Genomic DNA, 27899 nt, shown 5'->3' with positions numbered 1-27899 from the left:
ACTCACTGAAGGTGCATGCGTCACCCACCTTTCCCAGGCTCTGTGCAGTCGGGTAGGGTCCTATGATTTTGAGTTTAAGTAACATAGATCACATCTCAGGCTGAGACAAGGAAATGCCCCATGCTCTTCCCCTGCCCAGCTCTTTAGTTCTCTGCCTGGGCAAATTGGAAGGCTCTTGAAGAAATGGTGGTGCCCCAAGACACAAACATCCTGCCCGGACCCCTGAGACTCTGCTTGAAAAGGAGCTGACTGGAGAACTACTTGCAACAGATTGTTCACGAGTGAAAAACAAATTTTTGTATTTTAAGCTACTGACATTTCCAGGTTTATTTGTTCCTATAGACTAATCAAGACTACCCTGACTGGTATACTTACTCAGAATAAGGCTATCTCAGGAGCTGAAGGATTAAACCTATCTAGCTCAACATGGAAACTACTTTGCAATTCCCTCTCTTATTAACCTATTAAGTTGTATCATATATGCTTCAATTTCTCTGTACGAACGAATGGGAGATAAGTAATTTTATACAGCACTTGGGAAAATATTCAATATTCTATAAATGACTATTCCTTTCATTTGTGTTGTTTTCATCAGACAATAATGAATTTTAATTTAGAAAATAGAAAGGAATTTTGTGTTGTGTTAAGAAACAATAGTCTTGTTTTTCTGTCATTGGCTGGCAATGATAATGGAGATTCTACACTTTCAATGTTAAGCTTATATGATAAAGATTTATATTTGTGTGATGAAAATCGCTGTTTCCTATCGATATTTTACATTTAAGACATCTGCCAAGATATTAAGGAATTTTAGCAGAACTGTAGGCTTATGGCCATCAAAAAGTATAACTGACAAGAAAAAGTAAACTCACAGTCTGAGATGCTTTCCTAAGACAACTGGAATGCAAAAAAATTAAAACTGAAATACAGTCCATTTTAAATAGAGTAATGGCTTAATATTTTCCATTTAATCAGCCAGGGTGATAATAACAGCTCAAGGAGAGCCAGAGATTACCGAATTCCTCTCCTTTATTTGATAGAAGACAAAACTGAGGACTATTAATTTATGCCAGTAACCAATAGGGACAGAGATCATACCTGAGGGCAAATCTAAGCGAAGTCAGAAAGTAGCTATGTTGTTAAGGCTAAGCTAGATTTATATGACCAAAATTCACATCTTTCTAATTGTGGTAAAATACATGCAATATAAAAATTCACCATTTCAACCATTTTCATGTGTATAATTTGGTGGCATTACATATATTTGCATTAAGTGTAGCCAACATTACCACCATCCATCTCCAGAACTTTTCCCTCATCCCAAACCGAAACTCTGTGCCCACTAAATTATTCCCTCTCATGGCCCTTGGTAACCAGATTCTATTTTCTGTCTCTATAAATGTGACACTTTTACATACCTCTTCTAAATGGACTCAATCACTATTTGTCCTCTTGTGACTGGCCTATTTCTCTAAGCACAATGTCTTCAAGGTTCATCCATGTTGGAGCATGTGTTGGTATTTCCTTCCTTTTTAAGGCCAAGTAATCATCTGTCGCAGGCATATACCACATTTCTTCAGCCATTCACCTGTCCAAGGAAATTAGCTTGTTTCCACGTTTTGGCTGTCATGAGTAATGCTGCTGTGACCAGTGGTGTATAAATATCTGTTGAGTTTTTCCTTTAATTTTTTTTTTGGGGGGGGGGGGATGCATATCTAAAAGTGCAGTTGCTGGATCATACGGTAATTTTATTTTTTGTTTGTTGAGGAATTGCCATACCGTTTTCGGCAGATGCTGCGCCATCTTACATTCCCACCAACAATGTGCAAGTGTTCAATTTCCCCATATCCTTGCCAACATTTGGTATTCTCTGGGATTTTGGGGGGTGGTTTTCTTTTGTTTCATAGTAGCCATCCTAATGGGTACGAAATGTTATCTTGTTGTGGTTTTGACAAAAATCACATCTTCTTACCACTGAGAAATCCTTCCACTGGCTTTGTATGTGTGTGTCACTTGTTTTTTGAATTTGAAAACGCCTGACTTGCTGCTTACAAGAGGAATCATACCAATGAACAACGTCAAACTAACCCACAAGTTAGCATTTTAATCCTTTTAAAGCAACAGAAGTAAATAATTCATTTATATAGGGGCAAATTTTTTCTCAAATTTTCTCTTTTAGAACAAATTGAAGTGTTTTGTTTATCTTAAAGCCTTAGATTTAGATTATAAATTTGTCTCAAGTCATTCACATTGAAAACTTCTTTTGCACATTATAATTTTTTAGCTAGTATAATTTAGTGTATCACAGAATTTTTAGATACATCCCAAAATCTTTCAATTGTTTTTTTCTTGAAAGATTTAGATACTTAGATGTTAGTCTAACAACTATTTCAAATTTTTACTTTAAAGTGGCTCTATTTTAATCAGCGATTTCAAATAATTAAATATTTAACTTCAATTTTACTTCAAGAGGTTTTGAGTTTCCATTAACTATACTACCAGCAGCTAAAACCTGTAGGCACAACATGAAAAAAAAATAAGTCACCAGAAATCTTTGGTATTGTGGTGACTCTTCACTAAATGGCACAACCAACGAAACCTATAATAATCCTTATCCCCTTTGTAATCAACTGAGTCAATATGAAATGACCGACGAGATACTTGATTCAGTGACCCACAGCATTCTGCCCTTCTAGACACAATAGCAATAGTGTATAAACTCTGCAGATACAGCAGCCAGATTGTAATAAATAGGAAGTATATTTGTGAAGGAATGTAGGTGCTTATTGTCTACTTAGGGTTGGTGCTTTCTAAGAATATGATCACAATTCAGCGTGGCTTAATGTCATCATTTCGTTCTTCTGAAGAAGAGTCACGCCATCTGATGCCTCATCTTACGCACACACTGCTGATACACATCTCATTGCTTGTTCATCTCTAGGACAGCAAACTTTATGGTTCTCTCTCAGGACAGATGATTTTTTTTTAAAGAAGGAAATATTTAAAACATAGTAAAACTCTAAGCTCAGTCATTTCCCCAGGTAATGTAATTTGAGAGCTCTTTGACTTGGACCGGATCAGGTTTTCCCTTAGGAACTTAAAGGTCTAAGGATTTCTACTAAGAACTAAATGAAATAAAGTTTATATGAAGATGTTTTTCTAAATCTGAATTTTTACAGAAGTATAAAGGAATATTACTCATGGACTAACATTATCATTCATTCTTGTCTTATCTTTCACTTTACCAAAACAGAATAAAAACTTCAAATAAATTAGGTCAGAAATAAGTTTTAACAACACTTCTCCCTGATAAAATCTAAGTACATTAGTGCTATCATATGACTTGCTCAAGGAACTTAGAACTGTTACACTGGTTTCTGATTTGAATTTTTGTAGTAGTAGAAAAGTGTTTTGAAATATCCTGATATAGTTTCTAGTCTTAGTAACTTATTTTTATTTTTATTTCTCCTCAAATTTCCATTTGCCATTAAAAGTGGGACCTTGAGACAAAGACTTGCTCCTCAAAAGAGGGCAGAGTAACAACTCTATAGTACAAAGAATAATTGTGTAACTGTGACATTCAAAGCGAGATTTTTAAAGTTCCATAAGAAGATAATAGTTTTGAAAATCAGGCTTTGAAGAGGAAGAGTAATTTTTTCAGACTCTCAAAATCATATTCTTTCATAGGTTGAATCACATGAAACTTCTAATATTCAATCATTTTTTACCAATAGGAATGGAAACCTGTTATTATTCATCCTATAACATATTTTAAGAACACAAGCTTGGAGAGCTGGCTCAAGATTGTACCATAGAAAAGGAAAGGAGATTAGGTGATGTGACATAAAGAAAATTCTTACTTTACTGTCCCTGGGAGGAAGAGCCAAAGAGAGAAGAGAAAGAAAAAGTCTGTGAAGACAGACACAAGGTCAAACCTCTAGGAGAAAGCAATAGGCAGTAGTAGAAACACCCCGTTAGACTGGGCACTTCTGATCCTCTATGTCTTAGATATTAGTCAAGGAAATACAGGCGTTCTCTTGTGCCCCATCTGGGGCGAGGAGTCAGGGGCAAAACAGCTGAGAGGGCTAGGGCTGGGGCAAGAAGACAGCTTTGACATTTAGAGAAGAAATCAGGGAATAGATCCAGTGCAATGCCCAGTTCCACTGCAACATCTGAAAAGCAGGCGAAACCAGCTATATCTCAGCAGACAGCAATCAGCAAAGGACACAAGAGAGCAGTGAGATGACAGTGACCACAGCAGGACTATACAAGTATCAGGCACCTTTCTGTCAAACCACAGCAATGGGGTAGTCACTATGGCAAAGTATGAAAGAAGGAGGTGAGAAGACCCCCAGAACTGACCTGAATCCTATAGGGACAGAGAGATGACTGTTTTCACCTGCAAGGAAATAGCAGCTCTGAGTGGGCAAGATTAGGTTCACTATTCTTCCCTGGCTTCCAAGTGAGAATGGGAGATCAATAAAAACAAGACATCAATTAAATTTTCAGGCATACCACACTAGACATGTATATAAATAGGTTCTTCAAGATTCGTTGCATTTAGGAAACATTCTTTCTATTTTTATCCTATTTGCAACCTTTTAATTTGCTGCCTTCTTTGTAGTCTTCTGTGCCCTTTGTATTCAATGGTCCCAATCTCAACAGCTATACATGCTGGAAAGTTAAACAATTTGCCCATCGTCATATGGCTGGTTAATGAAAGAACTAGAAACCACAGTGGCATTTTCTGACACTAGAAAGCCCAAGAGTGCTTTCTAATAAACAGAGAGTTTGGTTGTTTTGTTTGTTTGTTTTTTAAGTTTTAGTTATAAAGTGCAAAGGTGACGATACACTGAAGTTTACTGAGTCAATGATAAATGGCTTCTTTTGTTTTTTTACTTTTCTGGTGAAGATAGACAAACAGAAAAGTTCAGGACTTGATTAAATGACTTATATATATTGTTTCACTTCTCAAAGACCAGAATCTCAATTCATCTTTAAGATGTCTTTTTATTAGCTCTCCTATGAATAAGCATCAATATAAGGATCAAATTTCAGTATTTTCAAAATGTGTTCATTTTAATTTGGCACAGTTTCCTTACTTCCGCTATGTCTGCCAAGACAAGCACCTGTGTGAGAGACGTGGCAAATAGATCAAACAGAGGGAGTGACTGACCGTAAGAAGATGGAGACGATCAGAATGTGTTACAAAGAGAAGTTGACCTTCCTGAGTCTCCAGAGCCTCAAGGTGATTTCAGGTCTGCAACTTCTCCCTGAAGCTAGAGGCTAGACCCTTCCTGTCTTGTTTGTACATCTGTAAAATGATATATGCCTACATGGCTTTCGAGGTGATGTATTGTAAAGTTCTCTATTTATTTACTTTATTTATTTATTCTTTCTTTCTTTATTATTTATTATTCCAGTTTAAGGATCACTATGTAGTGGGTCCCTAGAAGCCTTTGACATCCTCACGTAATAGAAAATTCAAAAGCTCAACGGACAAGAATGAGTGGCAGCCCTTGATATTGGCTTCCTAAGTAATTACAAAGAATTCATGATCAAATGAACCAAGGCTGTACCTTTCTCAGATGTATTGGTTAATGTATCCATCTTCATTAGCAAGTGAGTGGTGCAGAATGACATAACTTAAAAGCAAACTTCCAGCTGTGCTTCTAAATGGTTGGGTGTGTACTAGGGAAATCCAGACAATAAGCTCCCAGCGTTGAACTAGTAATTATTCAGAACTGAATAAATATACAGGAGTTTAAATAGTTGTATGTAGCACAATTGCCCCAACCATTCCCATTGTTTTCCTGTTGCAGCAAACATAGGGATTTCTGTTCCCATGCAGGAGCCATAAGAAAGGTAGTATCCAGTAGTAAACAGTGGACCACTGACTATCCAGATCACAGTATTTCACATGACCCCATAGACAGGCTAACAGCAGTGTTCTGCCAAAGCATAACCCATGGGGAATAGGCCTTTGAGGTTGTTTAAAAGTGGCAGGCTGTGAGAGAGAAGCCTATTTCCTTTCTTGGAGCCTAATTTAGCTTGAAAATGAAGAGAGAATATGAGTTTCCTGTAGCTTCATGCATTGTGTAATTTTATTGGACATAAACAAACTTGCTCTGAATGACTGACAGTAGCCCACTGAGATATTTACTTTTATGTAAAATGTGACCTTCAAGCTATATATAGCACATCATCCAACAAGAACACAAAATAGCTCCCCACAATGCCCCTTTACAACCAGTCGCACCATCAAATCCTAGAACGGAGACTGCTTTCTTAAATTTCACAAGGCGTATAGTGAGTCCTAAAATATTGCGAAGACATCAACCCACATTTGTGGAATACAACTGTGGGCCCCATAAGTGTTCGAGCCCTGGAGGTAAGAAGCCAGGTGACACACTGTCTCTATCCGCAAGGAGTTTACATGCCAGAGGAGGAACACAGGTGTAGATACTCAAATACTAATAATCATCCACCATGTTCTGATGCCTGAAGAAAAACTGGGCGATAAACCTGCTGCCGTTATTTAAACTTGGAAAGTCCTCATGATTCTAGAGATACTGCCATTTATTTGTCATCAAAATGGACATATCCTATACCCTCTCCCATAAAGTGATCCCGGGAGGCTAAATGAGCACACATATATGGTATTCCTCTCAGCACAAGTTGGTACGCTCCATAATTTATACATACTCATTGACAGATATTCATAGAGACTTTTTTCTTCTAGGCCCACAGAGCGGATGACCACATAGAGTAAAAGTGAGACAGAGGGAAAGAACTGATACCACAATTCCCTATTTTTGCCTCATTTTACGCCCTTTACCCATTTATTCTAAGTCCTATACCCACTCATCCCCCAACTCCCACCACCTCGTGCCAAAAACAGTTTTTGTCAGGAAACTAGGAAACATCAAGCAAGGAAATGCTACTAACGTCTGGTGGTGTCTTCCGACTGCTCTTCCAGTAATGCAGAAGATGAGCATCTTCATTGATAGTGTGTAAAAACGGGTTGTATAGCTGTTTTCCTATTATCGCCAATGAGAACAAGTTCCTGGGGTTAGGGGGAAAAAAAAGGTGGTACTTCACACCTTTTTCTTTTAAATATGATATTTAAAGGTTATACCAGAGAGACTGTGGAATTTAAAGTATTCCAGGTAGCCAAGGACTTCTGCATTTGCAGAAAGCACAGGAGAAAACTGGCTCCTTGATAATGGGTGCAGCCTCTTATCTTGATTGGATTCCTTTGGGTGATAAGAAGGTGTTTCAAGGGAGCTATGATAGTAGGGACAGCTGGGATTGTTCAGGAAGAGGGACTCTTCACTCTCTGTTCAGATTTTTATAAGCAACTGACATTTCTGCTACAGTTTCTTCTCTTCTGGTCAGCTCTCAGTGAGTTCCGCAATGCTTCCAATAAGACTTTTTAAGGTTTGCTATGTGGTGCCGTTATCACTGGGTTTCTGTCTATCCATTAAAGACCCACAGTCAGCTCCTGACTGCTTTTCCTGTTACTTAGGACAAGGTTGTCTTTGAAATTTAAGAGTAAATTAAAACCGACTACAGCTATGTTCTGCATGTAGCCCTGATCACCACTGTGTCCTATCACCAAAAGTTACACAGTCCAAAAGCTCTTTTACACTCTATTAATATGTACCCATGGTGTTCAGCAGCGGCAGAAATGTTGTGTTTTATGTGTGAACTTTCCAGAGGTAGCATGATGGGATCAGTGGTTTTGGGGTCAAAGAGATCTAAATTTGAATTCCAGCTGAGTAATTTTCTGCTGTGATATGGGGCAATTCTCTAAAAGCAGTATGAGGATGCCTATTTCACAGACCAAGAAAATGAAGCCCAGAGAAGTACTTTACTCCAGGATACATAATGAGTAAATGGCCCAGGGAGAATGCAAATGCAGACATCACTTTACCATACTTCCTTTAAAACTGGGTCTGTACCTCACTGGGGCTTGAACACCCCACTCATTTGGATGAATGTTTGTTATAAGCCTACATTTACCTCTTGACTGTTGGCCACCTTGTTAACTACGTAGTTGTACATCTTGAGGCTTCCCTGACCACAAAAGAAAAAGAAAACATCCTGAGCACACTGGAAAAAAGATCTTCAGGTTCAGTTCTACCTAGACTGCTGCTTTCTCCAAGTAATGTGAGTGAGATCAGATTTTGAAACCCAGCTGTAGTTACTGCAGTTAATCTGATGTGAAGATTGTCTATTTTGGAGAGTTGTAAAACATATGACTTTAAATCCCCTGGAGACACAGAGGAAGGAGCTGTAGAATTTTCTCCTAGACATCTCTGAAGATCTTAGGAGTCATTAACAAGAATAGGCCTTTTAGATTGAGATCTACTGTCAACTTCCTAAGATAAAACCAGTTGAAATGCCTGAAGACTAGACAATTCTTCCAACCAATAGCTCACGCATAATAGGACATTTGCTGGAGGGCAAAATGGAGTTCATATGCTTAGTAAGACCCATTCTTCTTGAATCCTTCACTTATCTCAGCTTGAGGAAGGTGGAAAAGGCAATCAAGAATAGGGCTGAGGGAATACGTACCTACCACCACCAATTTGAGGGTTTTTTTTTAATTGAAGTACAGTTGACTAAAATGTTATATTAGTTTCAGGTGTACAACATAGTGATTGGACAACAATTTGAATCTGTTTTGACCTGTACTTTATGATGTGTTTGTATGAATGTGGACAGAGATTGGAGAAGGTGGTAAGAGAATACAAGTGGAGGGGGTAGAATTATAATTTAATGTATGTTCCCAAACCAAAATAACTGCCCCTTGGAAATTACAGCAGGAAGAACAAATAGGAGGGAAGACTGATCTAGTGATAATGAATGTCATGGAGGAAACAAGTTTCACATTTTTTGGATCTAGAGAGCTGATTGGTTCAGGATGTTTATAATTGGAGAAACTCACATCCTTGCTTAATAAATTTTGCCTTGAGAGCCACAGATGGAAATACCTTCTATACTGTCTGTCCTAATAGTAGCTCTACAATCACTTAACTGAATCTTGGCGGTCAAATATGCTTCAGAATGCGGAATTTTTCAAATTTGGAAGATAACCCCTATAGGGACAATATTCCATAATCAAATATATTCATACAGTATTTACACCGAATGGGTTATATAAATGCTAGAAATAGCTTCCCATCAGCTCAAATCAGATTTTGTTGCCAAATGAATTCAGATCAGGTCAGGTCAGATTTTGCCACCAGATGAGCTATGAAAAACTTTCTTTTTCCAAAGCTTTTAGGATTTCAAAAATAGAGCTATGGGATTGTGAACCTATACAAATAGAGACTTCTGAGCATTCTGCTAGATAGAAACATCAGCTAACGTATAGGAAGATGGAAAACTTTGATTCAGGGAATATGCCTAGAAAATATAAGTAGACAATAATAATAATAATAATACAGTTAACATTTCGGGCGCCTGGGTGGCTCAGTTGGTTAAGCGACTGCCTTCAGCTCAGGTCATGATCCTGGAGTCCCTGGATCGAGTCCCGCATCGGGCTCCCTGCTCGGCAGGGAGCCTGCTTCTGCCTCTGACCCTCCCCCCTCTCATGTGCTCTCTCTCTCTCATTCTCTCTGTCTCAAATAAATAAATAAATAAATAAATAAATAATAATAATAATAATAATAATACAGTTAACCTTTCTTTAGCAATTATGTAGCAGGCACTATCCTAAGAGCTTAACATGAATTAACCTACCTAAGTCTCTTACAGTTCTATGAGGTACTATATTGATGTATTGATAGGCCTATTTACAGATGAACAAACTGAAGCACAGTTTTAGTAATTCTTCCATGCTCACACAGCAAGTTGATTGGTAGGGCCCTAGTTTGAACACAGATTTCTCCTTTCCGTGAATCCTAATACTCTAGTGTGAGGTTCCGCAGAAAGGAAACAGTTCTTATACATCATTCTACTCACATTCCTCTTGACTATACGAAACTAAGGTATATATAGTGCATGTACAGTTATTTTAATACTTCTCAAGATGCTTGCTTTCATCATAGAATGTTTTTGGTACTGGAGAACATTGGCAATTCTGTGTCTTGCAACTGAGACGATTAACAGAATGTTGACACAAACAAGCTTATTATGACTAATAGAAGAAGAACTGGGCATTTATATTTTCCCTTTCGGGGTATATTGGTTTCCAATCACTGTTTTATCCCTAAGGTCTAACTAAGAGGTTCGGGCATAATAGGCACTTTGCGGGATGAATGAATGCATCCATATTTCCAAAACAAATAAGTCCCATTCAGAAATGCTCATTTATATTATTCCATTTGTTTACACTTTTCTCTTAATTGATGTTAATCCATTAGAATTTTGTATGAAATCAAACTTTTACGTTAATTTGGTTTTGTATAAAAGTATAGCCTTGATGGAAGGGTGGTTAACAACTTTCCATTTGGTTGACTGTGATTTTACTGGTCTACCAACTCCTAGCCACGCTTATCTGTATGTACATATATAATGTACATATGCACATGGAATGTGTGACACATCCAGATAGGATCAGGACTTATTCAACCAGCACTTGGAAAATGATGCTGCTTATCCAGTTTTACCACTCCAGATGCTTGATTGCTATAGTCACATGCTTCCACCTGGTTCCCATGACTATCTCTAACACTATCTAAAGGGTTCTTTGACTCAGAATGTTGTAACGATGAAAGATCGGGAAGGCCTAAAGCCATACTATGGAACACACTCTACACAGTTTTCTAAAGTTACCTTGAGCAAAGTATGTAGTTCTTATATTAATTTCCAATCCTATTCATTAAGAAATTTGTGGGTAAGGAAATAACTCCTTTCTGGTTCTGTCCATATTTTGCATCATTACCTTTGATCTGCAAGATCCACTGTTCTTTCCTAACCCTTGCACTGTCAGTTTTAGACTGTATATGGTAGAGACATTCTCTTGTATCAGAGCTTCTGTACACAAAGCATAGAATTCTCAGTCTCTCTATCCACAGTTGTACGGAGTTCTCCCTCAAGACATAAAGTCTTCGTCACTGGGGTTTTAGAGCAGATTCTACATTGCTACTACCTAAGACAGTGCTGAGACTTTAAAGAATCACTATTTTCCAAAGCATCCTCTGCAAAATTTGCCCAATGACTACTCAGTCCTGTAGCTTTTCTCCCTACTACGGTGCCTTGCTAGATCTCGTGCTCCTTCTCTCCTTTCTGTCTCTTTCTCTATCTCTGTCTCTCTCTGTCCCTCTGTACTTCTATCTGTCTTGTACTACAGGGGTAGGATCAGCTATTTTGACAGAGAGGAAGCAGATAGTGTGACACAGGAAGTAACAGAGGGTAAGTGGCTATTACCCAATGGGGAATCCTTTATCCGGACTTAACCCCCTTGAAAGGGGGTTACTTGCTGTGTCACACTATCTGCTTCCTCTCTGGATATTTTTGGGCCATGCAGACAATTGCTTACACATGCACAGATATACACACCTGCACCCTTATGTCACCCTTGCAGAGAGATGTTAATCTGAGGATTTAAGTTGTCCTATAGGTTTTTCAAACATTTATTATAGTAGTTATTACTATAGAGCCAATTTTAAAAGTGTTTTTTACAATTGTAATTGAAATTCTTACTTGGCAGCACTCTTATTTTCCACACTTGAGAGATTCATGCTCTTATGCAAATATGTAACTTTGTGGTTTATCATCAATCGGGCTTATAATTTCCAGGAAGCAGAAAAAGCTAAAGAAGTATTATTTCTGCCCAATTTTGGTCTTTTTGGCTGTTTTCCTATAAGAAAAGACTGACAAGTAGTTTGGGGGCTCATAGTGACATTAAAGGAATACTAAATAAGCTATTCACTCCTACCTAACCTTAGGTAGGTTAATTCATGTTAAGCTCTTAGGATAGTGCCTGCCACATAATAATTGCTATCTGTAATATTATAGATATTATTATAATCTAATATGACCAATGATGGTCATAATCACCATCATTGCTTCCAATTTAACTCGACAAGAATCTGGCACTTAACGCGTACCCACTACTAGGCAATAAGTATGTAGCATGGGCTGTTATACCAAGCATAAGGAGCTTAAATGCCAACAGGTAAACCAACAATGCAACACACTGTGTTAATGCAAAATAGTTTAGAATGTATGCCTGGAAGTTCAATGTTTTTAATATAATCGTAGGACTCTGTAGTCAAAAAAAAAAAAAAAAGATTAACATATTTGTTTTATAAATGAAGAGACCCATACACAGAGGGGCTGATTTGTCCACAAGTTTAAGTAATTATTGCAGTGGCAATCCATGTAAGTGTAGGCTCTGAACCCTCCCCTTGCATCTTTTGGGAGCTACCCTCTCTCCCTATACTGAATTACGTAATTCACTGACTGGCTCTTAGACACTATTAATTTGTCCAAGGGTATATTTTAGAATGTATAAATACACACACACACATACACACACACATATATATTTTACTTTGTGGCGTGTATAGTTGTCATTTTAGAAATGTTGACATTTCTGGCATTAAACATCATCGTACACTAAAAAGTACATACTACTAAAAGCATTTCTTCTTATTTATTTAGATTTAAAAAGTCTCTTCAAATGATAAACAAATATCAAAGGCAAATTTAAACGTAAACTAATTGAATTCTGTGTGTGTTCTTTAGCCAAGAAATAATTAATCCAATTTCCTCAATATCAAAATGTCACAATGAATAACTTCATCTTTTTCAAAACCAACAATTGCATCCAAAACGACCAGCTTCTTATTCTGCTAGGATTTTGATGCTGATGTGGCTTTTACTAGATGTTTCTTATAAATTCAATGTTTATGATTTGCTTGGTTTTAAGCTATCTTCCAGACAACAATTATTCAATTTATTGAGACTCTTGCTAGGGAAATGGCTACTCGTAATAATTGAAAGAGGTCTTTATTCATCATTCATTCATTTATTTTGTCTTCCTGATTTTTTTTTCTACTTCTGTCAGAAAATCACTATTATAAATAGCATTGCTTTAAATATATTACAGTCTTATAAGCTTAAACATCAATTGTGTAGTCCATGCACTGGTTCAGAGATGAGCTTATTATAATCTAATATAAGCCAATGGAATGTGAGGGATATTTGTTGAAGATTAAGGGGTAGAAAAGCCTCCTGTTTTTCTTTTTTTTTTTTTTAAGATTTTATTTATTTATTTATTTGAGACAGAGAGAATGAGAGACAGAGAGCATGAGAGTGAGGAGGGTCAGAGGGAGAAGCAGACTCCCTGCCGAGCAGGGAGCCCGATGCGGGACTCGATCCCAGGACTCCAGGATCATGACCTGAGCCGAAGGCAGTCGCTTAACCAACTGAGCCACCCAGGCGCCCAAAGCCTCCTGTTTTTCTATAGTAAATAAGGTAGAGACCCTAGACAGAAAGAAGGAGTCATCCCAGGAAGACAGTGGCAGTCATCTGGCTACCAGAATAGTGCTAGGCTTAGGAAGAAGCTCACCTTGTAAAGAGCAGAAAGACCAAATGATCTTCAGTTACATCATTGGGACTAGTAGTTCAATTATTGCCTGAAACTACCCCTTATCTCTGGAGTTAACACATTCTCTATTACTTAAGCCAGTTAGAGGTGGGCTTTCAGCTTTTCTGCAGCACAAATATTACTGAATGATACACTATTATTGGCTTTTTTTTTTTTTTTTTTTTTGGTAAGTTCTACACCCAATGTGGGGCTTGAACTCATGACCCTGAGATCAGGAGTCTCATGCTCTACCAACTGAGCCAGCCAGGCAACCCTATTCGCATTTTTAATAAAATATTTTGTTCACTGTAGCAGATGCTATTTGTCACCTACATAAAAGATACTATTCTTCATCCTTCTTAACACAACTCCAACTTTATTCATCATTTGGGTAGACAATGTGTTTCAGGGACCCTCCCCACCCACCCCAGAACATTAATATTTATTAGTCTTAAACAATCATAGTGATTCTGGTTCCTTGTCAAGGGCTTCTTTAGGAATATGATATAACTATGGACAAAAATATATAAGGTAAATTCTGCTGAGAGCATCATGGAGGGCTTAATTCTTAAAAAGGGAAGACAAGGGGCACCTGGGTGGCTCAGTCGGTTAAGCATCGTCCTTTGGCTCAGGTCATGATCTCGGGGTCCTGGGATTGAGCCCCATGTGGGGTTCCCTGCTCAGCAGGGAGTCTACTTCTCCCTCTCCCTCTGCTGCTCTCCCTGCTTGTATACGCACTCTCTTTCTCTCTCTCTCTCTCAAAAAGAAATAAAAAATCTTTTAAAAAAACAGTGGGGACAGAAATCAGTTGCTCTTCTATACACTAACAATGTAACTGTAGAAAGAGAAATTAAGGAATCAATTCCATTTACAATAGCACCAAAAACCATAAGATACCTAGGAATAAACCTAACGAAAGAGGTAAAGGATCTATACTCTAGAAACTACAGAACACTTATGAAAGAAATTGAGGAAGACACAAAAAGATGGAAAAACATTCCATGCTCATGGATGAGAAGAATAAACATTGTTAAAATGTCTATGCTGGGGGCGCCTGGGTGGCTCAGTTGGTTAAGCGACTGCCTTCGGCTCAGGTCATGATCCTGGAGTCCCGGGATCGAGTCCCACATCGGGCTCCCTGCTCGGCAAGGAGTCTGCTTCTCCCTCTGACCCTCCCCCGTCTCATGCTCTCTCTCTCTATCTCATTCTCTCTCTCAAATAAATAAATAAATAAAATCTTTAAAAAAAAAAAAAGTCTATGCTGCCTAGAGCAATTTACACTTTCAATACCATCCCTATTAAAATACCATTGGCATTTTTCAAGAACTGGAACAAACAATCCTAAAATTTGTATGGAACCAGAAAAGACCCTAAATCGCCAAGGGAATATTGAAAAAGAAAAACAAAGCTGGGGGCATCACGTTGCCTGACTTCATGCCATATTACAAAGCTGTGATCACCAAGACAGCATGGTATTGGCACAAAAACAGACACATAGATCCATGCAACAAAATAGAGACTCCAGATATGGACCCTCAACTCTATGGTCAACTAATCTCTGACAAATAAGGAAAAAATATCCAATGGACAAAAAGACAGTCTCTTCAATAAATGGTGCTGAGAAAATTGGACAGCTATATACAAAAGAATGAAACTGGACCATTCTCTTACACCATACACAAAGATAAACTCAAAATGGATGAAAGATCTCAATGTGAGACAGGAATCCATCAAAATCCTAGAGGAAAACATAGGCAGTAACCTCTTCAACATTGGCCACAGCAATTTCTTTCAAGACGTGACTCCAAAGGCAAGGGAAACAAAAGCAAAAATGAACTTTTGGGACTTCATCAAGATAAAAAGCTTCTGCACAGCAAAGGAAACAGTCAACAAAACTAAGAGGCAACCCACAGAATCGGAGAAGATATTTGCAAATTATAGTACAGATGGAAGGCTGGTATCCAAGATCTCTAAAGAACTTCTCAAACTCAACACCCAAAAAAACAAATAATCAAATCAAAAAATGGGCAGAAGACATGAACAGATACTTCTCCAAAGAAAACATACAAATGGCTAACAGACACATGAAAAAATGTTCAACATCACTAGCCATCAGGGAAATTCAAATCAAAACCACAATGAGAAAGCACCTTACACCAGTTAGAATGGCAAAAACTAACAAGGCAGGAAACAAGAAATGTTGGCGAGGCTGTGGAGAAAGGGGAACCCTCTTACACTGTTGGTGGGACTGCAAGCTGGTACAGCCACTCTGGAAAACAGTATGGAAGTTCCTCAAAAAGTTAAAAATAGAGCTACCCTATGACCCAGCAATTGCACTACTAGGTATTTACCCCAAAGATACAGATGTAGTAAGAAGAAGGGGCACATGCACCCCAATGTTCATAGCAGCAATATCCACAATAGCCAAACTGTGGAAGGAGCTGAGATGCCCTTTGGCAGATGAATGGATAAAGAAGATGTGGTCCACATATACGATGGAATACTACTCAGCCATCAGAAAGGATGAATACCCACCATTCGCATCAACATAGATGGAACTGGAGGGGATTATGCTAAATGAAATAAGCCAAGCAGAGAAAGACAATTATATGGTTTCACTCATGTGTGGAACATAAGGAATAGCACGGAAGACCATAGGGGAAGGGAGGGAAAACTGAAGGGGGAGGAATCAGAAAGGGAGACAAACCATGAGAGACTATGGACTCCGGGAAACAAACTTAGGGTTTCAGAGGGGAGGGGGGTGGGGAGATGGGGTAGCCAGGTGATGGGTATTAAGGAGGGCATGTGTTGTGTTGAGCACTGGGTGTTATATGCAACTTCTGAATCACTGAACACTACATCGAAAACTCATGATGCACTATATGGTGGCTAACTGAACATAATAAAAAAAATTTTTTTAATTAAAAAAAATTAAAAAAAAAAAGGCTGGGTGAAGACAAGACTTTCTTTTCTCTTCCCACTTTTAAACAACATTCTGTGAAGAGTACAGCCACCTTTTGCAAATAGGAGAGAAAAACAAGAGAAGCCAACCTGGCTTCCTTGAGTCACAAAAGGAGCTGTCCCTGGAATTCCCCAGACTTCACCTTAGATGCAATAATAAACTCCCCATTGTCTAGGTTGGCAATAGCCACGTGTTCTCTTATTTGGAGTTGAAATCACCCTGACTAATGTACAGATCTTCCTTGACTTATAATGAGATTATGATAGTTCTGATAAACCCATCATAAATTAAAAACATTGTTAATCAGGAATGTGTTTAATATACCTAACCTACAGAACACCCATGGTAGTTTAGCCTAGACAAATGTAAATGTGCTCAGAATACACTAGCCTACAACTGGGAAACATCATCTAACACAAGGACTACTTTATAATAAAGTGTGGAATATCTCATGTAATATATTGAATACTGCACTGAAAGTAAAAAATAGAATGGCTGTATGGGTAAAGAGTGGTTGTAAGTGTATCAGTTATTTATCTTCAAGGTCATGTGGCTGACTGGGAGCTGTGACTCACTGCTACTTACCCAGCATCAAGAGAGAGTATCATACCCCATATCACTAGCCCTGAAAAAGATCAAAATTCAGAATCTGAAATGTGGTTTCTACGGAATGTGTATCACTTTCACACCATCATTAAGTTGAAAAATCATCAAGTTGAGCCATCATAACTTGAGTACCACCTGTATTCATAGACAATAGTAATTCTTTGAGGCTAGCTCCAAGTAAAAATAATCTTACTTAATTGATTAAACCCAATCTGAGTCTTAAAAAGTAACAGATACTTTCACAATTTTAGGTATACTTTATCATTTGAAAGTTCAGTTTAAGTAGTTTGAAGAAAAGACATAACCAATTAATTCACAATGCAGATGAAATTTAACTAATTTAAATAATAATTAAATGATGTACCTTAAGCCAGAAACAAAAGGAGAACTTACCCTGCTGAAAATTAATGTGTCCCTAAGCTTTTGTTTATCCAGGTGGTTCAAACCAGAAGACGATGGGAGGGTCGTCTTGGAAAGTAGCTAGAACAAATGCCCACAAGTCTTAATGGTAATCCAGCTGCCAATTCCTACGATTCCTATTATCTCAGCATTCTTTTAGATCAGAAATTAGTAATAGATGGAAACAAAAAAGAATGAGACACATAGCCTGTTGTTCTCTTGCTTTAAAGCCAGGAATATTCCATAAACAGCTGAGAAATGCTAAGAATATAACCCCCAATGGATAAATTGTGACTCCAGATCAGAAAAGTGGCCTACATATTTCAGACCTGTGTCTATATAAGTATTGTGGTGGTATTATTGGTCATAATAATGGAAACAAGATGTAAGCATTTACTCTGCTTCATATGCTTGCTGAGCAAGTTCTTAGTAAAATAACACAGTAGGTGCTATGGAAATGTTTATTTCTTTTCCCACTTCCGTTTTCTCTCTCTTTTCCTCCTGTCTTACAAGTATGGAGGGGAGTTGCATGGAAAGAGGAGAAAGTGAAAGTGTAGTTCTGGGAGTTCTTTGATATCTCTAAAAATTATAAATATTATTTTTCAAATACTATATATAATACATCCAAAATAAACCACGAAACTTCCCAGTATCAGAAGCATATTTCTCAAGAATTTCAACAGTCTCCAGACATTTTTTTGTGCTTCTCTATGGTACCTTCAAATTAAGCCCACCCTGAAAAGAACTCCTTTGCCATTAGCTTTGATAATGTTCTGAAGGCATATAAATTACATGATAAAGGAGGTTAATTAATGGGGAAAACATCTATGAAAGTTAACATTTGTACCAAATATCAGAAGATTTCCTAAATAAAGAAAAGCTTGTTTGAATTCCCTCATGGGGAATTTCTCCATCACTTCTGAATTATCTTTTGTAATTTCTTGAAATTTCAAAAAAATAAAATAAAGCTGATAAAATTGGAATGGCATTCCAATGGGAGGAGGAATTGACAGAACCGTGTTCCATAGGCTGTTGTCAAGAACAGGGCATTTTTTTTTTTTAAGATTTTATTTATTTATTCATGAGAGACAGAGAGAGAGAGAGGCAGAGGGAGAAGCAGGCTCCCCGTGGAGCAGGGAGCCCGATGCGGGACTCGATCCCAGGACCCTGGGATCATGACCTGAGCCGAAGGCAGACGCTTAACCGACTGAGCCACCCAGGCGTCCCAAGAACAGGGCATTTTTTAAGCTGCCGATTTAAGTTAGCAGAGACATCCCTGGCACTCACCCTTCCCCGAGTCCATTTCTTACTGTTGTCTTCTTACTGTGAAACGTAAACTAACAGCAATGCATAAAAGTAAAAGAAAGTTAATAAAAACGAAGTTAGACTTGTATAGGAGGTGACACTGATAAGCAATGCTTGTTTCTGTGAGCTATTCCTCTCAAGGGTGCACTTTGATATTTCCTACCCACTTCAACTCCGCTGTTGTCTCTCATGCACTTAAAAGAACTTCAGGGCTTCTTCTCTAAAACCCACATTTCTCTTGGTCTCTTCTGAACTGAACCTTGGAGATTCCAACAATAAATGTCCAAATGCTCGGGGGGTCATTATAAAGCCCATTTGTGTCATCTGAAAAGTAGGTCCCACCAACCGTTAGTTCCTTATGGCCATCTATTATAGTTCCATCAGGTGACTAAAACTGAGGAAGAAATAATGGAGTTTGGGAAAGTCCTTGATAAAATAGTACTCCATGGATTTTAAGAACATAATTTTTGAATAAGAATTACAAGCTAAAAGATGTTACAGGAATACATAGCCTGATCTAATGGGTATGGAGACAGTGAGACAAAGTTAAGAGTTATTTAGATGTTTGAATCAACAGCACTTAGGGATAAGAGAGATGTAAGAGCATGAGAGTAAAGGAGAAATCTAAAGCAATGCTCAGCTTTCTGACTTTAGCAAGGAGAGGCATGGTGATGCCACTTTACTCAGCTAGGGAATACTAAAAAGGAAATCAATTTTGGAGATCAGGTAATGAGTTCAGTTTAGGATGTACTGCATCTGAGATGTTTGTGAGAGATCTCAAAGGAGGGGGTCCCAGGTCCAGGGCTCAGCTCTCATCTAGAGTTGTAAACTGGGGCATCATTCACACAAATAGATTGCCACCAAGGCCACAGAAAAGACCTATAGAGAGAAAGAAGAAAGCTTAAGACCAGGAGTTTAAGGATCTCCATGCAGTAATTACTCTGAGGAGGAGCCCACAAAATGAGACCAAAGGAGTAGTCAGAAAGTTTGAGGGAAAACAGTGTCATATTACAGAAGTCAAGGAAAGAGTGTCTTGTGGGAGGCTGTCAACAACCGCCAATGTTCAGAGGCCCTAGAATATCAACATTAAGTCCAGTGGATTTAGTGACATCAGTAAGGTCAGCAAGGCGAAGTTGAAAAGTGTAATGGAAAACAAAAGCTAGAGAGCACTGGGTTGACAAGGAGAAAGGGAGTCAGAGTAGAGATAACCCTTTCAAGAGATCTGATAGTAAAGGGGAGAACAGTTATAGAGCAATAGCTGAAGGGGCATTAGGTAGTGAAAGGGTTTTATTTCCTTTTTAAGATGGTACCAAATGAGTACATTTAAATGCTAATGGCTTGGAGTCAGTGGAAAGGTTAACATTTATAAGGAACAGAGAATAACAAAGGCATGAGATTCCAGAGGATGCAGGAGGGCCTGGAATCCAGACCTTTCTGGATGTTTGGAAACCTTTAGTTGCCCTTAGCTGAAATCCAAGTCCATTGGTGACTTTGCACCTAAATGAGCTTTCTGGGAATCCTATCATGGATAGATTTTCCTCATTACTCAGATGTTCCTTAGTTTTCCCTTCTTTATTTGCTTCCCATTAGTGCTGTAACACATTACCACAAATTTAGTGGATGAAAACAGCGCAAATTTATTATCTTAAAGTTCTGGAGGCCAGAAGTCTAAAACAGGTGTCACTGGGTTAAAATCAAGGCATCAACAGACTGTGTTCCTTGTGGCAGCTCTAGAGTAGAATCTGTTTCTTTGCCTTTTCCAGCTTCTATAGGCCACGTGTATTCCTTGGCTTGTGGTTCCTTTCTCCATCTTCAAAGCCAGCAGTATAGCATCTTCAGAAACATATTCACAGGTCTGGGGACATCTTTGGGGGCCCATTATTCTGGATAACTTTGTGGACATCTTTGGGGAGGGGCATTATTTTGCCTACCATACCTCCCTATTTCTAAAGTGCTCTGAGAAGCTTGTTGAGAAAATTATGGACGGACCAGAAGAGCAGCCTCTGCTTAATGTTTTACGTAATTAAAAATCTCAGTAATTAATCTCAGCAATGTCATTCTCAAAAGAAGGAGTGTTCACACTTGGAGAACTGTTCTGCATGATGTGAAAATTGACAGTACTAGCAGCAGTTGATATTATCATTTTTAGGATTCCAGGGTAAAATACATCAACAATCCGAGTAAATTCTGTGTGATCCTTCAGCTGCTATTTTTAAGGGAAGAAAAAAAAAAAAACAACCCAACCATTGTGACACTTGGGAAAACAGTGAGGAAGACTCTATTGAGGGCTACTGATTGCAATTAGTGTCCACAGTAGGAAAGAGAGGGTGGCTCCACTCTACATATGACAAGGAAAAGTGGGAATTTATAGTAAGGGGTGTGGGTGGGGTTTGTTGGTGGGAGATGAGTAAGGGGGGAGGCAGGCCAGGGTGACCAGATGTCACCTGGGGTGTGGTGGAGGATAAGGAATTTCTTCAGATATGGAGGATGATCAGATACCAAGGGTGGGGATTCTCGAAAAGTGATTTAGCAGACTTCTCTCTGCAACTGGGCGCTTGAAGACCGGGTTTAAGGATGAGTTTCAGAGGAGCCTAACTAAAGTTTGGTTAGGAAAAGAGTCTTTGTCACTATAGTATTTTTTTTTGCAATTTTTTTTTAAAGATTTTATTAAGTTATTTGAGAGAGAGAATGAGAGAGTGAGCATGAGAGGGGGGAGGGTCAGAGGGAGAAGCAGACTCCCCGCCGAGCGGGGAGCCCGATGCGGGACTCGATCCCGGGACTCTGGGATCACGACCCGAGCCGAAGGCAGTTGCCCAACCAACTGAGCCACCCAGGCACCCAAGCACCATCATTGCTTTTTTTTTTTTAAAGATTTTATTTATTTATTTGAGAGAGATAATGAGATAGAGAGCATGAGAGGGGGGAGGGTCAGAGGGAGAAGCAGACTCCCTGCCGAGCAGGGAGCCCGATGCGGGACTCGATCCCGGGACTCCAGGATCATGACCTGAGCTGAAGGCAGTCGCTTAACCGACTGAGCCACCCAGGCGTCCTTTTTTTTGTTTTTGCAATTTGTTACATCTTATGCATAGATTTCTTATCTTCATCCAAGAAGTACGGAGTCTAGACCTAGCACTGAATCTAGGAGGCTGGTAAAAGTCAGTGGTGCCATCATTGTCATCCCAGGGCTATGCAAAAGGAAGAAATTTAGGGACGGGCTAAGACTTAAGGAAGAGAAGAAGCCGCGTGTGGTGAGGTATAGGTGCCATGTCACTCAAATGACTGCAGCCAAGTGTCCTGTTGTCCGGGACATTAAATAGCACCGTCAAGTCACCTAAATCAAAATGACTTGCACACCCTCTCCACAAAACCCATTCTTCTGCAGAGTTTATACAAGCAAATCCCTAATCCACAAAAATGAAGAATTATTTATCCTACCCTTCTCCATAAAAAAACATTGATTTGCATTGCCCTGTCAAAGAATAACACTGCCAATACTATTCTTACTACAGCATCATATAATTTCTCAAAGCCATGCAACACTAGAAATTGTAACAAATAACTGCTTGAAAATTAATGCAAACAACCAAATTGGTGTTCATCATTCTATAGACTTAGCCTCATATAACCCCTGTGCATGGAGAAGAAAAGCAGGAGTCTCACTGTTACACTCTAGTGCAACATGCAGTCTAAATGATATAAAACCTTATCTTTACTCATATTCCTCCAATTGACTTTGAGTCCATACTGATTCTACTGCAGATAAGCATAGAAACGGTCCTTCATCTACTATCTCTTCTTTTTCTTCTTTTCTCACAGTCTCCTACGTATCTCCCCCTCACCCCACCCCCACCCCAGTGTGATTTTCCTTTTCCCCTACCAGAGTCCATTTTCACCTTTAGGCCTCTGGCCAGGCATCAGTCATTGTGCTTGAACCACTCTTCAATGGAGCCAGATTTACAGGAGGGGACTTCAGGTCCTTCTCACTGGAAAAGGTAAAAGACATTCCAAAAAAAAACCTTTCTTCTGCTTAGATTGATTTCCTCTAGGCATAACTCATGAGCATTGTGATGCTAACAGTGTTTGTGCTGTTTTCCTAATCTGGTTGAAGAACTCCTTCTGTAGAACAATCTGATAAGATCTGAGACCCTGCCCTGAAAGGGAGCAACAGACTAAGTTAACCTACGGTGTCCTACCCTCACCCTGGTAAAACAATTTACCCTACTGGTGTAGATAGAAGGTGGGACACAGCACTGCACTAGGTCCCCACCTAGTGTCTGGCCACTGGTTGCTTCCCCCATCTCCCATCATGGACCAGCCTATATTCATTTTGTGGCACCGTCTTTGAGATGTCCCCACTTGCTTTTCTACACAAACAAATCTCTCCCACCTCCCAATCTAGTACCAAGGTATTCACACACCTTTCTATTATTATAATGTTCCTAGTCTTTGGGAGGCAGATCAGTTGACTTCAGGAAGCTCCAGAAAGAAGATCCTGGATTCAGATCTGCTGAAGGGGATTCACTTGCTCCCTATGTGGTTGTGGTAGCTGTTAAACCCTTATGGAAGCTGAGGAGTCATTGTGCTTGCCCTCAAGGCATCATCTCTCAGGAAATGAGATCTCTCAAAAGAGAGACCTCCTTTCCTTTCCAGACTAGCTTGTGAGGAAATGGATCTATCCATTCACTGAGAAACAGAAACAAAAGCAAAAACAAAACAAACCTCCAAACTCATCATTTTCTCTGGATTCTAGAGCTGAGTCAGGCAAGTTAGACCTGGCAAGATGTCGCAGAGATTTAAGCTAATTGTGGAGGGAGGGAGGGGAAGACCATGGATACATTCAGTCAGTGGTAACATTCACAGGCAGAGCCATGTCCGGTAACAAGGGAGAGGCACTGAGAATATAACAGATGTGATCTCTCTTCTGCTGTGTGTACTGCGGCCTTGTCAAGAAGAGGCATGCCTGGAAGATTTCTGACCTACCTTTAAGGATTTAGCCAGAAATTTAGTTCCCCGTGCCTATTACAGGTCAGAAATTCAACTGCCAAAACCTGGCCAATCATCAGAACCACCTAGGGCACTCTGTAAAACTATAGATTCCCAGACACCCTCCTAGATTCACTCAAGCGGAATTTCAGCAGTGAGACCTTGGATTCTCTGTACTGATGAAACTCCCCAGGTGCCATTGTGAAGAACCATTTTTATAGCTCATAGAATCTGAGTCACGGATCTGGAAGAGAGCTATCCTAACTTTTCCATTTTTCCATTTAAGAAAAACTTAAATTTACACATGTTAAGTGCAACGTTGTACAATCACAATAGTTTATTATCTGGGGTGGGGGAGGGTAGGCGGGGAATGCAGTAGTGGTAAGTTTTGTGTGAAGAAAATATGTGCCTGGGGGCGCCTGGGTGGCTCAGTCATTAAGCGTCTGCCTTCAGCTCAGGTCATGATCCCAGGGTCCTGGGGTCGAGCCCCACATCGGGCTCCCTGCTCTGTAGGAAGCCTGCCTCTCCCTCTCCCACTCCCCCTGCTTGTGTTCCCTCTCTCGCTGTGTCTCTCTCTGTCAAATAAATAAAATCTTTAAAAAAAAGAAAATATGTGCCTGGGGAGGAAATCTGGGAACCATCCTAACGATGCACCAATGAAAACCTTTGGATTGGCCATTGCTACCGTGGTTTTGTATCATATATGCACTTGATGTTCATCCATTTATTCACTTAACAAATGACTTAAGACATGTGCCAGGCACTGCTTTAGGTAGAGAAGACACAGTAGTGAACAAAATGGTCAAAGATTTCTGCCCTCATGGAGCTTTCATTCTAGCGGGGTAGGAAGAGACTACCAAGAAGATAAACATAAAATAGTCAGACAAAGAATTTTAGAAAAAAAGCAAAGCAGGGAACAAGGATCTGACTTGTCCAGCAGTGGGGGCTGCATTGAAATTGTAGGCAAGACGACTGGGAGACGCTTCACTGGATGAAGGTGACTTTGGAGAGGAGAGACCTGAACGAACTGAGGGAGCTAGCCATGTATGCATCAAAGCTACAGTTATCCAGGCAGAAGAAGTAGCAAATATAAAGGCCCTGAGGTGGAAACATGCCTAGTCTGTTAGGAACAAGGAAAGGAAGAATAGATGTGCCCGTGAAGTAAAGGGGGGCCAAATCACATAGTATGTTAGCAGGTGGGTTTTTAGTCTACATGAGATGAAAAATCATTGGAAGATTTCAGACAAAAGACTGTCAAGACCCAACTTAAAGTTCAATGAGACCTCTCTGTGCAGAGTTGAAACCAGACTGAAAGGGCAGGTCGCAGAAGCAGTAGGACCAGACGTGAAGCTATTGCAATACTTCAACTATGGTATTTGTGCTGGGCAAGAGAGAATTAGCCATTTCAATAAACACTAACCATGGGCATCACGGTGCATTTATGCCTCCGAGTCAACAAAGGAAGGAGGGTAGCGATCTGCAGTTCCCTCAATCCCTTTACATCCTAGACGTGTCTCCCGGTGAGAGCATCCTACCGCCACAAGAGCAATACTAACAGTGGGAGGTGCATGTTTTTCATCCTACCTGGTCCTCAAACACTATCCAAGTCCTCAAAGCATCCACATCAGCCAGACCCTTCATGCTGGTTCTGGAGACTGGCATGGGCCCAGCATCTGCGGGAGCCCCCCAAAACTTGAAGCAACAAGTGCTTCCTACAGACTCTCTCTCAGTCCTTGTTTTTCCTGAGTGTTTTCTTCATCAAGTGCTCTATAAGCTCTTTGATCGCTCTCCAGAGCACTTCCCCATGTCATCAGCATTGCATCCCTGCCATCGTTGTTTTAAACCAAGTATTTTGTTCCTTCCAAAGCATTTACTAAAACACATGTGTTCAGGATCTAAGGTGTGGGGCTATTGGACTGTAGCTAGGTGAAAATATAGAGTTGCTCCAGTCTGCCATTGCACCTTAGATTTTTCTGCTAATATAAAATCCTATTGTAACAGTGGTCATCACTAAGATGTGGGAAGTTTTCTGATATACACTGAAAATTTCTAAGCATATATCAAACTACATTTCAGTTCTTTTAACTGACCAAACTTATTTGCCAATTAAATCTATTCTTTTTTTAAAAAAAAATATGTATTTTTTCATTTGAGAGGGAGAGAGAGCACGGCGGGGAGTGGGGGGTAGAGGGATAGGGAGAGAGAGAATCACCAAGCAGATTCCCCACTGAGCTTGGAGCCCAACACGGCACTCGATCCCAGGACCCCAAGATCATGACCTGAGCTGAAACCAAGAGCCAGACGCCAAATCAACTAAGCCACCCAGGTACCCCAATCAACTCTCTTCTTTTAATGCCACTCTTATTTCCAAATCAACAAACACATGCCAACTTCAAATGTACTCTAAGCATTCACGGCATTAATGGTAAGTAGTTGAAACCTCTTTGAAGTTGGCCATTTGTCACTAGAGACACTGGTCTCCGTATGAATAAAAACACCGAAGGGAGAAAACTTCAAGTAGTAAGAATAATCTGACTTTTAAGATGTAAAATACTTGCGCTATAAGAACCCCCCAAATAAGCAAATCATTTATTTCAGAGAAGTACTATTCTCGGATGGTAATTGTGAAAGTCTAGAAAAGGACAGAAAACTAGGAAGGTTATTATTGAAGTTTTGTTTATTATTCAAATAGTGAGAGAGAGAGATTTACAAGGATGAGCCAATTTTCAAGTCCAAGTATGGCAATAGATGAAACTGGACTCCCTTGCGGTTACTGAGAAATATACACAGCTTCCAAAACCACATGAAGGTGAGTCAGAGTGATGGGCATTTGTACAGCGAAGGAAGCTGACATAGTCTTTTAGGCCAAACAGTAATCCTGGGTAGCTCTGATGAAATAAAGCATTTAATCACCTCACTGGGAAGAGTCTTTCTTATTGAGTAAACACTTGGCAGCCTCGGTCATTAGCTTGAAAAGCAGAGAGAAAAGTAAACATTCATGAGGTAGTACGCAGCTGAGGTGTTTGTTTAGGCTAAATCCTGAATGTTCTTTGGGGCCTAACTCAATGCTTCCTCTCCCCTCCCCAAGCGTCGAACTGTCAATGTGGAAGCCAACAGCGCATCTGACTCGTTCTCCATGTGCAGGGTCCCAGTGACTAATTACTGATGAGTTAATTTTTATTTTTATTTTTTTAAAGATTTTATTTATTTATTTGACAGAGAGAGAGATAGTGAGAGAGGGAACACAAGCAGGGGGAGTGGGAGAGGGAGAAGCAGGCCCCCTGTGGAGCAGGGAGCCCGATGCGGGGCTCTATCCCAGGACCCTGAGATCATGACCTGAGCCGAAGGCAGATGCTTAACAACTGAGCCACCCAGGCGCCCCTGCTGAGTTAATTTTTAAAATGACCATGGAGACCTGCCTGGGGAGAAGTGTGCTTCCCATCATGAGAGGCATGTGAAGCAGAAACTAGATCAGTGGTTCTTAGCATTCCTGTGTTCATTGAACACTTCCCGGTGGTGGCATCAGTGAAGGGATCAAAAGGGGAAATGCCCATTTTTGGAAACAAATGTTTAGAAAATCTAAAAAAAGCCTCCCGGACACTCACTGGGTCACCCTTCAGCAATGCATCACTTCGGCGGAAGAACTATTAACTTCCCGGATGCGCGAAGCAATGTTTTCAGGTGATTTAGGTCTTTGAACCTAGTATTACACCACACGTCCTTTCTCTGATTAGCAACAAGCTGTATCCTGCTCTCCTCCAGTCTGTCCATCACAGCTCTCCACCCACCAGGTATCTAACAATGTGTAGCTAGCTGTACTGATGGTAAAAAGCAAATTTTATTCATTGATTACAACTGGCAGCTGACCTATTAAGAGCTGGAGGGACACTCATGTCCGGGAGCCGCTTACTCAGAAAAGCATCAGTTAGGGATGTTGCAGATGTAAATCCTGTGCAGGTGAGATCAGATGGTGCCCAAATACACATTCTAAGTTAAGTCTAAGTCTCTAAGCTACTCAAACTATAATGACCTCTGCTGTTATCTCTTTAGTTACTAGTGTTTTTAATATAACTCACATATGGCACTTTGCTAAGAGCA

General features: G+C 39.7%; 1 protein-coding gene and 1 non-coding gene across 2 annotated transcripts in view; one reads left to right on the top strand and one right to left on the bottom strand.

The window, feature by feature from the left end:
* The window catches only part of CCDC192 (coiled-coil domain containing 192), a 193085-nt gene that overhangs the window by 159813 nt on the left and 5373 nt on the right, over window positions 1–27899 (top strand). The gene's annotated exons all lie outside the window — the stretch shown is intronic.
* On the bottom strand, window positions 13744–13816 carry TRNAR-CCU (transfer RNA arginine (anticodon CCU)). The gene has a single exon. It is a non-coding gene; the product is annotated as a tRNA-Arg (tRNA).

This window comes from Leptonychotes weddellii, chromosome 7 (genome assembly GCF_054177405.1).
Source record: "Leptonychotes weddellii isolate Sample4059 chromosome 7, ASM5417740v2, whole genome shotgun sequence".
Lineage (NCBI taxonomy): Eukaryota > Metazoa > Chordata > Mammalia > Carnivora > Phocidae > Leptonychotes > Leptonychotes weddellii.
This window is presented reverse-complemented; position numbering and strand designations above follow the sequence as displayed.